At 43.1% G+C, this 12,728-nt stretch overlaps 1 pseudogene; it reads right to left on the bottom strand.

Annotated features, from left to right (window-relative positions):
- Positions 1 to 10,155: 10,155 nt before the first annotated feature.
- LOC124723599 lies at positions 10,156 to 10,273 on the bottom strand (annotated as a pseudogene).
- Positions 10,274 to 12,728: the final 2,455 nt, after the last annotated feature.

The following is a 12,728-nucleotide window of genomic DNA, read 5'->3' as shown; positions in this document are numbered from 1 at the left end:
AGTAATGAGTATACTGGGCGGGGGCACTACGAATGTAGTGCGGGACAATACGTTGAGAATGTGGGTTTCGCGGGAGGCGTGCCAGAGATAAATCCCTGCAGTCGCGCTATCCTCTGTGTCCTCGATGGCTCAGATGGATGCCGGCACGTTCAGCGTGCTCGGTCACAGGGTTAGCTACCCTCTGTAATAAAAAAAAAAAAAAAAAACTGAGTGAACGGATCAGCAAAGTACCTAAACGGATGCCATCGGACGTCCGCTCCGAACAAATTCAACGAGCAATATAGAACAAAATGAGATCTATTTAAAAAAAATGGGTAGATCGTCTGCCATGTAAGCAGGAGATCCCGGGTTCGAGTCCCGGTCGGGACAAACATTTTTATCTGTCCCCGTTGACGTATGTCAACGCCTGTAAGCAGCTAATGGTTTTCATTTCATTGTAGAAACTACATTACCACAGAATATGTCACCACATGTTATTTCCACAAAATTAGAAATAATGGTTTCAAAGAAAGATGGGCACTTCTCTGGAACTCTCCCTTGATGGTTATGCTTCAAATATTACTACATTATTTTTCCCTATATTTCTGCTCTGATATAACGTTCAGAAAGCTATTGGGACATGCTCAGAATTTCTGAGAGACCACCGTTGAGTGAACTTCCCGCTAAAGCCTGCTTTACACGCGATTCATACGTAGGAGCTACTACTTCGACAAATACGCGCGGTATAGAAATGTTGTGTGCGCGGCCGATCCACAGGAAGCGCTGTGGGGCTTAGCGGGGCTTTGAGCTGTCTCGGTGGCAGGTGTCCCGAGGCCGCACACAATTCCCCTGTGAATGCCAACAGCCTATCAATACCTGAAAGCACGGCTCGTGTCTCCGCAAATATGTTCACGCCTTCCCACGGCGATCTGTAGCCTAAAAAGCACTGAAGTAGCAGTACATTATCTCTTCCTTTATTTTGTATATATAACATCTCCCGGATTCGACAGGATTTGTATCTGAGTTTCTTTGTCTTACTTTCCGCACTGTTGTTACACCTTTTTGTTTTGCGTAAGCATTTACATATTCAACTGCTGAAAATCAATATCGGCTCATTTTTGTAGGTACAGTTTCGATGTATACAGATTTCTTCTCAAAACTAGCGACACATTTAAATCTCGCTCATGGTGGAATTACAGTCCTCCAACCGCGGTTACAAAACGCAAATGCAAGAACGCTGAGCGGTCTGTACGTTATATCTCATGGAGAATGATGCCTTCCAAACCAAGCAAATTCTAAAAGCGCATTATTTATGTACTCATTCCAGTACCTTTCCGATGTAAGACTGATTTGACATAAAAGAGATGTAAACTGAAAAATCAATGTTGCCCACCTAATATAAAGGTGTACCGTGTTTGTGCCGATACAGTGCAAAGTAACCACCGAATACGTATCCAAAACATTCTTAAAGCAACTGCCACTGTATGCCTTCAGACAATACAGAAATAACTACACTCCCGGAAAAAATTAGAACTATTTTTTTAAAGGCTTCCAGCTCACTCAACATTTATTGCTGCAACAGCGCTTTTGGAGTACATCACATTTATAAATCAACCGTACAAGCGGTTCTGAGGTACCAGGTATCGAACAACGTTGAAAAACCAATATTAATATGTGGTATGGCCTCCGTGGGCAGCAATACAGGCACTGACTCTAGTATCCAGTGGATCATACAGATGGAGAGTACTTTCCTGGGATAGGTAATTCCACGCCTGCTCGACCTGTTCACGTAGTTCTCTAAGAGTTTTTGGTTGACGAGTAGCACGAGTCACTTTTCGTTCCATCATTCCCACGTGCTCGATTGGAAACAAGTTTGCTGGTTGTATTGTCCAGGGAAGTTGCTGCACGTCTTGTAAGGCACGGCGAGTTTCACGTGCAGTGTGTAAGCGACTTATCCTGCTGAAACAAAACATCACTTTACTGTTGCAAGAACGGCAAAAAAACGGGTCTAATATTTTGCACGTACCAAGTGCTGGTTAGCATCCCCTCCATAAACACCAAAGGTGAAAGAGAGCTGTAGCTTATCACACCACAAACCATAAAGCCTGTTGTTGGGCCAGTGTTTGTTGGACGGATGCACCCTATGAGGCAGCGCTCACCAGGTCGACGTCGTAAGCGCCAACCATTCCCAAGCGAGAATGTATCGTTCAGATCAATACTAAAGTTCAGTCTGCATCCACAGAAGACAGCAGGTCCATCCAGTAGAGAGTGTGCAGCGACAGATTTGATAGTATTCTTTTTTTTGTCGGCAGCTGATGTTGTCGTTTCGACGTCTTCGATTGTTTTGTAGATTGTTTGTCGAGAACGTCGACGGTACTATCAAATCTGTCGCTGCACACTCTCTACTGGATGGACCTGCTGTCTTCTGTGGATGCAGACTGAACTTTAGTATTGATCTGAACGATACATTCTCGCATGGGAATGGTTGGTTAACAGTCGCTATTGTACGAGGTGGAACAGGCGTACCTAATGTATCAGGACTGGAAAGCTTCGTCGACCGTGACGTCATAGCCTATCGTACCTATCACGTGACTGAACATGCAAATAAAGACTTTGGAAAATCATTTTATATGTCACCCTCACCCTTCTCCTTGTATACTCGTAATAGACGTAAGATATCTGTTAATGAAACTGTATTTATATGGATTAAGGGTAAAGGTACTTGTGAATATGTTAAATTTGTTGGAGACTGTACAATGTATTTTCACTTGCATGAAGGTAAAATCTACTTTCATCGCTGAACACTACGGCGCACCGTATCATCTTCCAAGTGATCCTCTAAAAGCCCAAGTCGAGCTGTGCACGCCGGTGCAGTGATGTGAATGGAAGACGAGCTAGAGATGAACGTGGCCGGCCGGAGTGGCCGAGCGGTTCTAGGCGTTACAGTCTGGAACCGCGCGACCGCTACGGTCGCAGGTTCGAATCCTGCCTCGGGCATGGATGTGTGTGATGTCCTTAGGTTAGTTAGGTTTAAGTAGTTCTAAGTTCTAGTGGACTGATGACCACAGCAGTTAAGTCCCATAGTGCTCAGAGCCATTTCCACGAACTCAGCAGAGACTCTTCCACCGTTTTTCCTCTTCATGTCCAGAAAGCAATTTACCGTACGATATTCCAATTTTCCCAGTGGGCTGGGCCATTTTTATTTGGCGTGCTACGGTACTCAGTGTGCATCAGGACTGCAGACATGCACCTTGATGCAAACAAAAACTTAATTACCCAACCTTCTTCTTCGATAGTGATAATTAACCCCTCGCCATACTTCAATGAGTCTGACTCGTGGAAGCAAATACGGATCAAACGTAAACATCACGAGGCAGACTCATGGGAACGAAAGTTAGGCCAAACATATTTTTTTTATGTATCGGACATAGCTCTATTCAGTACGTACATTATCAGAAAATTAATACACTGCCAGCGAAAGGAAACATTAGTTGTTACTGTATGAATACAGCAGAGGTAACGTTGAAGAAATGTCCAGTTGCCGTACTACTAAGAGAATGGAAAACCATCACTATGTGAAACACTTCCTCGACTCCAGACGCAACACTGCGCCCATTTCCAAAACATATCGCTCTGATGCCTAAAAAAAACCCAACTAGAATGTGGAACGTTTGCGTAAAACAGAAAACACGAAGTGAAACGACGTGGGAATGTACCAAGTGTAAAGTGGCACTAAATCCACCATAATGCTTTCAAACGTATCATGCCACGCAGGACTGTTAATTTTTAGTGTTACAGGTATTCTCCTATTAGAAATTCGTTCAAGGGTAGCATTTATTCTTGTAATTATATTTTTTGTTGATGATATTTACGTTCCTTCTGAAGACGTCAGACCTGAAGATGCCCACGAAGATTGTAAATTTTATTGAAGTGTTGTTTACCCCGAGCGAGGAGGCGAAGTTGTTAGCAAGCTGGACTCGCACTCGGGAGCGTGACGGTTCAAACCTGTGTCCGGGCATTCAGATTTAAGTTTTCCGTGATTTCGCTAAATCGCTCCAGGCAAATGTTGGGCTGGTTTCTTTCAAAGGGCACGTCCGATTCCCTCCCCAGTCTCTAGTCGCCTCGATGTTGACGCGACGTTAAATCCAATTTTCCTTCCTTCTTCCTTTTTAAAGCGTTGTTTCCGTGTAATATTTTGTATTTATATTTTGAAGTATTGTTTGAAATATAGTTTTACAATAATATACGTAAAAGTTCGTGTTAACTTCTGCAAGAGCAGTGTGACGCAAAACAAATAAACGTGTAGCGACATAACAGATATCTCCATGTCGGTTTTTATTGCGATCGTCTCGCACATCATGATGGCCAGTTTCGCACGTACCTTTTCCAGTCGCTAGGGCACAGATTTCGTCTAACTGAATGATACGGGAAGGGGTTAAAAATTAATGATTTTTCCTCGTCGAAGATTATTCTGACTGGTATGGTAACAAACCGATTGCTGTTGCCTAGTACTGAATGGACGAGTATAGTATTAGACATCATCCCATCTACCCACTGTTACAGTCCGTTATGCTAGACGATGATTCCTGTCATCAGTACCTTGTTGGTCACGTAGTTGACTCTGGCGGTCGTGTTTTTCCTCGAATCGAAGTAAACACTGTCATGTGTCGCTGTCATGTGTGACACGGTGACATATGAAAAAGTTATACAATCTCGGACATGTAGTACCTGTGTGGCTGACCACAGTCGTGTCTGGCCATGGTCTGATGAGGTCTCATACATTTGATACGGTGAACTATTCTGTTCGCCGTGGAAAATGGAGTTTCCGCTCTCCAACACCGGTAGCAGCTACAAGTTATTAGATTGCTCTTGAGTGTACGGACAATAATTACAGACGACCTGTCAGTCCATCCCAATATGTTATGTTGTATACCAAGGGATAAAACATTTTTCATAATATGATACCTATTATGATATTTTTTTCCTTCAAACAAAAAAAAAGTATATTTAGTAAAAAGCAAAGTCAAATTTTGATAATTATAGTTTGTTGATTTTTATTAAAAATCGCTTCTAACACAGTAACTGTTGGCGTTGTGCAAGTCTGAGATCGAAGTATGTGTTTTCCACACGAACAGTGAACCAGAAGGTCAACAGTTTTAGTCAGGAAAGTATAAACATAACTTTAACCCTAAATACTTAGGCTAGAATTTATGTCGTTCCGTAACCTACAAAATTCCTTGGAAAACTGTATACAAAAACTATAGATGTACTGATGTAGTAAAGAAATTTTCTGTTATTTATCGCCAAAATTTTGCATTAAATCTATTTATACACATTCCTCAATTAACTTGCCCAGTTAATAAATATTGCGCTCCACTCTGGAAATGCAGCATCCCGTAACGCGGCTCTCAGGATTTACTATTTAATTATCGTCTTTTATTAAAAATATAACATCAAATGCAGCAGACTACCCAACGCTGTGTCATAACAAAAATTTCAAGCAGACGCGGAAATAATGTTTCACTTTTACGTGCATGTACCGATAATTTAAAATTAGAAAGAAAGAAAATATTTGGGATATTGGAAGGCAGACGTGGGTTTACTAATAATGTAACATACTGTAGGACTGAATCTCGTAGTAACCTAGCGTCGTAATCTCTCTCACAATCATAGAGGCAAACTGTATTACTAATCATGAACTCATCGACACAAATATTTATACAGATAGTATTGTGTAGCAAATGAATCCCTTTACTTAAATGGCTGAACAGTATGTTGGGAAAAAACTTTTTACTTCAGTACCAAAAATATTTTATAATGATGAATTGTCGAAACATTTAATAAAAGAAACAAGTCGTCTTCACCGTATTTAATTCTTGAATTGCAGAACGTGAGCGAAAAGAGTTATCGAGAAACTGTATTTTACGGACAATTATGACATAGCTGGACTGTTACTATAGATCTCTTGCTTCAGTGTGAGGTGAACAACTTCCATATTCTCTTTCATTGCTTCCGTTGCAGTGTTATATTAATTATTTCAGGCATTCCCAGATACAGCCTCAGTAACCGCATTCTGCCACATGCTTTTCCTCGATCATCACAAAGGCATGCAGCTGCACTCAGAACACACACAACAACGAAGACCTAAGAGTAACTTCCACAGACTATTAGCCTAGATGCTGTTGCGATAAATAAAGTATCTGCCCAATAACTGCAGTTCTCATGCAGACACACTAAAATGTTTTCACACAATTTTTTTATTACACATTCTACTTTTTTGTATTATTTAACTTTTGAAAGACTTGATCACAAAAATAATGTACCTGCAGATACTATATTGCTCAGACATAAAATGGCAATATTTACACAAACAGTTCCTTGCGTTACTAGCAAATGGTGTTACTTGTTACATTTACGGAATATTGGCGGATACTTCAAAATCCCTCAAACTGGATTATCATTTGATATTAACAAATACACGAATGAAAATCATGCTGTGCCACTACCTGTGGTACATAAAAATAAGTGTCTTTAATTCCATGTTATTGACTTGACTTAACTGTGTCGTTACAACCCATACTAAGAATATTGGCGTCCGTCTTGGTTTGCGCATGGCAAATATTACAAACAAGAACAGCGAAGTCCACTCATATCTCGTATCTCTGTTACCTTGACGCAAAAACAACGGAGACGGCTCACACTATTAAGTAACTGTTTCTCGTGGGCTAATGGTGCGTGGCTGTTTCTAGATCTTGCACTGTATGCTTATCGCGAAAAATTTCATCGGAATCGATCACACCAATGACAGTGATTTACCAGTGTGCTGTAAATGTATTCTTGTCCGCCGTAAGAAGACAAAGAAAATGTAATTATAGTCTCATGACAAATGATGTGTAGAAATATTTTGAGCAGTAGAGAGTGGGAGCGCAGATGAATGTGGACCCAGATACGTCCTGCTTTGAAACAGGATATCATCAATCACATATAAGCTCACCTAGAAAAAATGTGTCACCCATTTAAAAGAACACAATGGTCGCTTTATAACAGGTGTAACTGGTGTATAACTTCTACCAGGTGGTTTTATGAGCTTCCACCGCTAACGTAACTCCTGGCAGTATGTGGAGTGTCGACTGTCAATAACAATCGATTTCAAATCCGACAGGAGCTGCTGCTATCAATGGGTGCAAGTCCATCTCAGCACGTTTCCCAGCCAACATTTCGAAGGGAACTGCATGCAGCAGGCATCTGGAGTCGGTTACCTAGTACAAGACCATTGACGGCAGCAGCATACACAGTGAGGTGATAAAAGTCATACGACACCTTCTAATATCGTGTAGGATCCTGTTTCGCCTGGCGTAATACAGTTACTCGACATGACATGATTTCAACTAGTCGTTGGAAGTCCCCTGAGGAAATATTGGGCCATGCTGCCAATATACCCGTCCATAAATGCGAAACAGTTTCCAGTGCAGGATTTTGAGCACGAACTTACTTCTCGATTATGTCCCATAAATGTTGGAGAGGATTCGTGTCGGGCGATCTGGTTAGCCAAATCATTCGCTCGAACTCTCCAGAATGTTCTACAAACCAATAGCGAAGAATTTTGGCCCGGTGACATGGCTCATTGTCATCCATAAAAATTCCATCGTTGTTTCGGAACATGGAGCCCATTAATGCCTGTAAATGGTCTCCAGGTAGGCGAACATAACCATTTATAGTCAATGATCGGTTCAGTTGGACCAGAGGACCCAGTCCACACCATTCTGGAGCCATCACCAGCTTGCACAGTGCCTCGTTGGCAACTTGGGTACGTGGCCCCTTGCAGTCTGCACCATCCTCGAATCCTACCATCAGCCCTTACCATCTGAAATCGAGACTCATTTCAGTCATGTAGGGTCCAACAGATAAGTTCAGAGCGCAAGAGAGGCACTGCAGGCGATGGAATGGAAATGAGCGTTTGGCGTCATTGGCCGGGAGGCCCCTCGCGGGGCAGGTCCGGCCGCCATATCGCAGGTCTTATTACATTCGGCGCCACATTGGGCGACCTGCACGCCGGATGGGGATGAAATGATGATGAACACAACACAACACCCAGTCCCGGAGCGGAGAAAATCTCCGACCCAGCCGGGAATCGAACCCGGGCCCAGAGGACGGCAATCCGTCACGCTGACCACTCAGCTACTGGGGCGGACACTGCAGGCGATGTCGAGCTGTTAGCAAAAGCAGTCGCGTCGGTTGTCTGCTGCCATAGCCCATTGAACGCCAAATTTCACCGCATCGTCCTGACGGATACGTTCATCTTACGTCCCACATTGATTTCTGCCGTTATCTCACGCAGTGTTGCTTGTCTGTTAGCACTGACAACTCTGCGCAAACGCCGCTGTTCTCGGTCGTATGAAAAGCCATTGGCCACTGCGTTGCACGCGGTGAGAGGTAATTCCTGAAGTTCTATATCCTCGGCACACGCTTGACAATGTGGATCTCGGAATATTGAATTCCCTAACGATTTCCGAAATGGAATGTCCCATACATCTTGCTCCAACCACCATTCCGCGTTCAAAGTGTGTTAATTCCCGTCGTACCGCCATAATCAGGTCGGAAACCTCTTCACTTCAATCGCCTAAATACAAATGACAGCTCAATGCACTGCCCCTTTGTACTTCGTGTACCCGATACCACTGCCATTTGTATATGTGCATATCGCTATCCTACGACTTTTGTCACTGCAGTGTATAGCTGCACGTCTTGATCGGCCCAAACAAGACAGAAACTCTTGTAAGGGAACTTAATAATTTTTTCTTATTGATAAATAGATAGACAGTTATTCGACTCTCGTACCAAAGATTAATGTGAAAAGTATTGAACACTGATGGACAAAAGAAGCTTTACAGTCTTCGTTTATTAGTTTTAGTATTAGTTAATTTTCGTTGTTCTCCTGTCCTGGTGATAAGACGTGTTGTGTATTTTTAAAGTGAGATGGTGTTATACAATTAAAGCAATTCATGGTCAATATGATTTTCTGATTTACGATACCACGGATCCCAGCTCCTGTAACTCTGGGAGATTATTATTATTTTAATTTTACACGGAGAATTATATGGAGGCGACGGTATTCAAGACGGCGCTGTTCCACAATAGAGGTACGTGAATGTGTTCACCTCTTCCCCTTTGTGGCCACCAATGTCAATTTCGATGTATTTGCAGCGACATTCAGAACCTGCAGTGTTACATTTCATTTAATTTGGAAGTCCTATAATTTTCCTTCGTAGATGAATAAATGCAATTTAATCACAATTCTTTTTATCGAGGCCACGGGGAATGATAGTACTTAGAACGTACGTGCCTGTATCCCGATCGTACGACCGCATACAACTGAGTGTGTACCGACGGAACTATATTTATTACCCATTTCTCTTACGGTATTAATTCTTTTTTTGTGACGCTCACTCGCGCGGAGGCTTACCAGCAGTCCTTCATCCCTCGAACCATACGTTACTAGAACAGGAAAACTGGGAAGTGACAGTAGTCCTAAAGAACCTTTCGCCACATGTGCTTTGCGGAGTGTAGGTTTAGATGTAGTTACCGCTACTTTACCTTTTGAAATTATGAAAGTGAACGAATGCACCGACGGCAGTATGCGGCTTTAATCTGCAATATGTGCATGTGTATTTCTGACAAGAAACATAACAAAAATAGAGCCGAAATTACTGTTGTGGTTTCTACCAAGAGATTCACTGCCTTGGACTGAGAAAAAGTCAGAATTGTTAATATTAAACGATACTACAAGTTGCATAGGATGACTAAGATACTTCACAGCAGAACAAGCTAATTGGCATTCATCTCCATATGATTTACTAATATTTTGTCTCACTCAGTCATAACGTAATGAGTTTTCCTTTCTTATACACACACACACACATACGTTTCATGCCTGAAAAGGTGTTGAGAAACTAAAAAACTAAACTAAGCTCCTCCCGAACAGGCCGTGAAGGCCCAATGGTACCGACCGACCACCGTCTCATCCTCAGCCCACAGGCGTCACTGGATGCGGATATGGAGGGGCATGTGGTCAGCACACCGCTCTCCCGGCGGTATATCAGTTTCCGAGACCGCAGCCGCTACTTCTCAATCAAGTAGCTCCTCAGTTTGCCTCACAAGGGCTGTGTTCACCCCGCACGCCAACAGCGCTCGGCAGACCGTATGGTCACCCATCCAAGTACTAGCCCAGCCCGACAGCGCTTAACTTCGGTGATATGACGGGAACCGGTGTTATCACTGCGGCAAGGCCGTTGGCCCTGAGAAACTTAATAAAAAAAATTTGCTCCACCTTCGTAACTCAAAGAGTTTGTTTTAACTGATTGTCAATGTCAGCTGTTCGGTAGAGTCAACACCGATTCAAAGGAAGGCCTCGGCGCTTATTGGTGACGTTGCGTCAGCTAGGCACGGCGAACGCCAGGTCTGTTGCAGGTATACTCATAATGGTGGTGTCTCTCTCTCTGACACAGGAAAATGTGAAACTATTGGCGGTAGTTGACACACTGTTCTGAGAGATTTCTGCAATCAATTAATTGTGCAATTCATTACACTTCTTAACAAATAGTGTACTCCTGAACTTAAATTTCCACCTGTTTTAAGGATTGACATACAAAAACATCTTCATGGTCCAGCAGCAACAGAATTCGTGCTTCTTTACCTTATCTGTAAATCTGAGGAAGTTACGTTTGTACCTGGTTGCTTTTACAAGAAACTGTGAACATATTGGTGCTCTTCTTTAGGTGTCTTGGTTGACTAAGGGGTGAGGAGCACTGAATGTTAATGAAATATCTTGCGATTGTCCACGTTGGGGGAGAGGGTGGGGGACGGAAGAAGAGGCAAAAGAGAGATACTTGTTTTATCAAATAAAATTTTTTTATCTCATAAAGTTTCTCCTTTCAGTTGGAAGAGGGGAATATTTATCATTTCTAATGTCCATGTTTAAAAACGTTTAAGCTCAGCAGTATTTTCGATGTATGAAGCTATTTTGTTTCCTGTTTAGAATTCCTTTCGTTGAAAACGACTGTAATATAATGACTGGCAACAGTTGGACATTTACACATGTAAATTGGTTCACATTTCCAGTGACAATGTCAAACGAAAATAAATAAATAAATAAAAGAAACAAGTTAATTGTAAGGGGGTTGGGGTAAGTTTAGATAACAAAATGGATCAAGTAAATATATTTACTTGAATGTAAAATTTCAGAAGCTTGCAATGGGGCAAAGTTCAAGTGGTTCCAAGCACTATGGGACTTAACATCTGAGGTCATCAGTCCCCTAGAACTTAGAACTACTTAAACCTAACTAACCTAAGGACATGACACACATCCATGCCCGAGGTAGGATTCGAACCTGCGACCGTAGTAGGCGCGCGGTTCCGGACTGAAGTGCCTAGAACCGCTCGGCCACCGCGGCCGGCGCAATGGGGCAAAGCATCTTGTCATATTGATCTACGTTTGTTTCGACAGGATTCAGTAATACAGAGCTATGATCTTCATTTGTAGCTTTACGATAGTAAGAAAATCTTCCAACCAAATAAAACTGCAGAATCAAAAACAATACCAAACAGTTTGTCCAAAAATAAGAGATTTATAGTGATAAGCACGCCCAGGCGCTTCTGCCTGCAACAGACCTGGCGTTCGCCGTGCCTAGCTGACCTGACGTCACCAACAACCGCCTTCCTTTGAGTCGGTGTTGGTAGAGTGCACAGTGCCTCCAATTGCGGACAGGACAGTGTGGCTTGTAATACTGTTCAGACTCTCATCACGCCGTAAAGGGTCATTCCATACTTCATTCTGAGCGCAGTGTCACTTTCCGACAAGATAGTGCGTCGACACAGGAACTGCGACTGAACAGACCTCGGAAGGCCAAACGGTACTGACTGACCGCCGCGTCATCCTCAGACGATAGGAGTCACTGCGAGCGGATACGGAAGGGCGTGTGGTCAGCTCACCGCTCTCCCGGCCACAGTAAGTGTTCGTGACCACAGCCACTACTTCCCAAATGATTGGCTCGACAACTGGCTTTACAAGGGCTCAGCCCACGTCGCTTACCGACAGCGCTCGGCAGACCCGGACGGCCATCCATCCAAATGCTAGTCAAGCCCGACAGCGCTTAACTTCGGTGATCTGACGGAAGCCGGTGTTATCATTGCAGCAAGGCTGTTGACTATCTAGACATTATCTTCGCTGATCCATTATGGACCGTGGGACAACGGCTGGCATGCACTCCTTGATGTAATAATTTACCAACAGCCGTATGTATTGTAGATGTATTGACGGATCCAGTTATATGGCTCCTTCCGTGTGTAGCGTTTTTACGACTACGACGTGTGGGGCCTGAAGATGGCATCAGTATAATGCTGAAACTGGTAGCACATAAGAAGTTCATAAAATAAATTTCTACAATACATGCGGCTGTTGGTAAATTATTACATCAAGGAGAATCTAGACATAAAGTTGTCCGCTGAGTTGGTGTAGACCACAGCGACGTCATTCCAACATCCCGTGGCAATCGCGGATACACGACATTGACCATCTACCTCATAGTGGTCTCGCACGGTCACCAACACCGCCTGATGACAACTACCTACAAATTATGACTCTTAGGTACCACGAGGTGAGTATAAGAGATCTGCCTTTTTGTAAGCAATTCTGATGTTTGCGCCTTCGCAGACAGCACGCAACCATTTTCACACGATCAGTTTGGCCTCCA

The sequence above is a fragment of the Schistocerca piceifrons genome, chromosome X (genome assembly GCF_021461385.2).
Source record: "Schistocerca piceifrons isolate TAMUIC-IGC-003096 chromosome X, iqSchPice1.1, whole genome shotgun sequence".
NCBI classification, from domain to species: Eukaryota; Metazoa; Arthropoda; class Insecta; order Orthoptera; family Acrididae; genus Schistocerca; species Schistocerca piceifrons.
The sequence above is the reverse complement of the archived record's forward strand: the minus strand, read 5'-3'. Positions and strand labels throughout refer to the sequence as shown.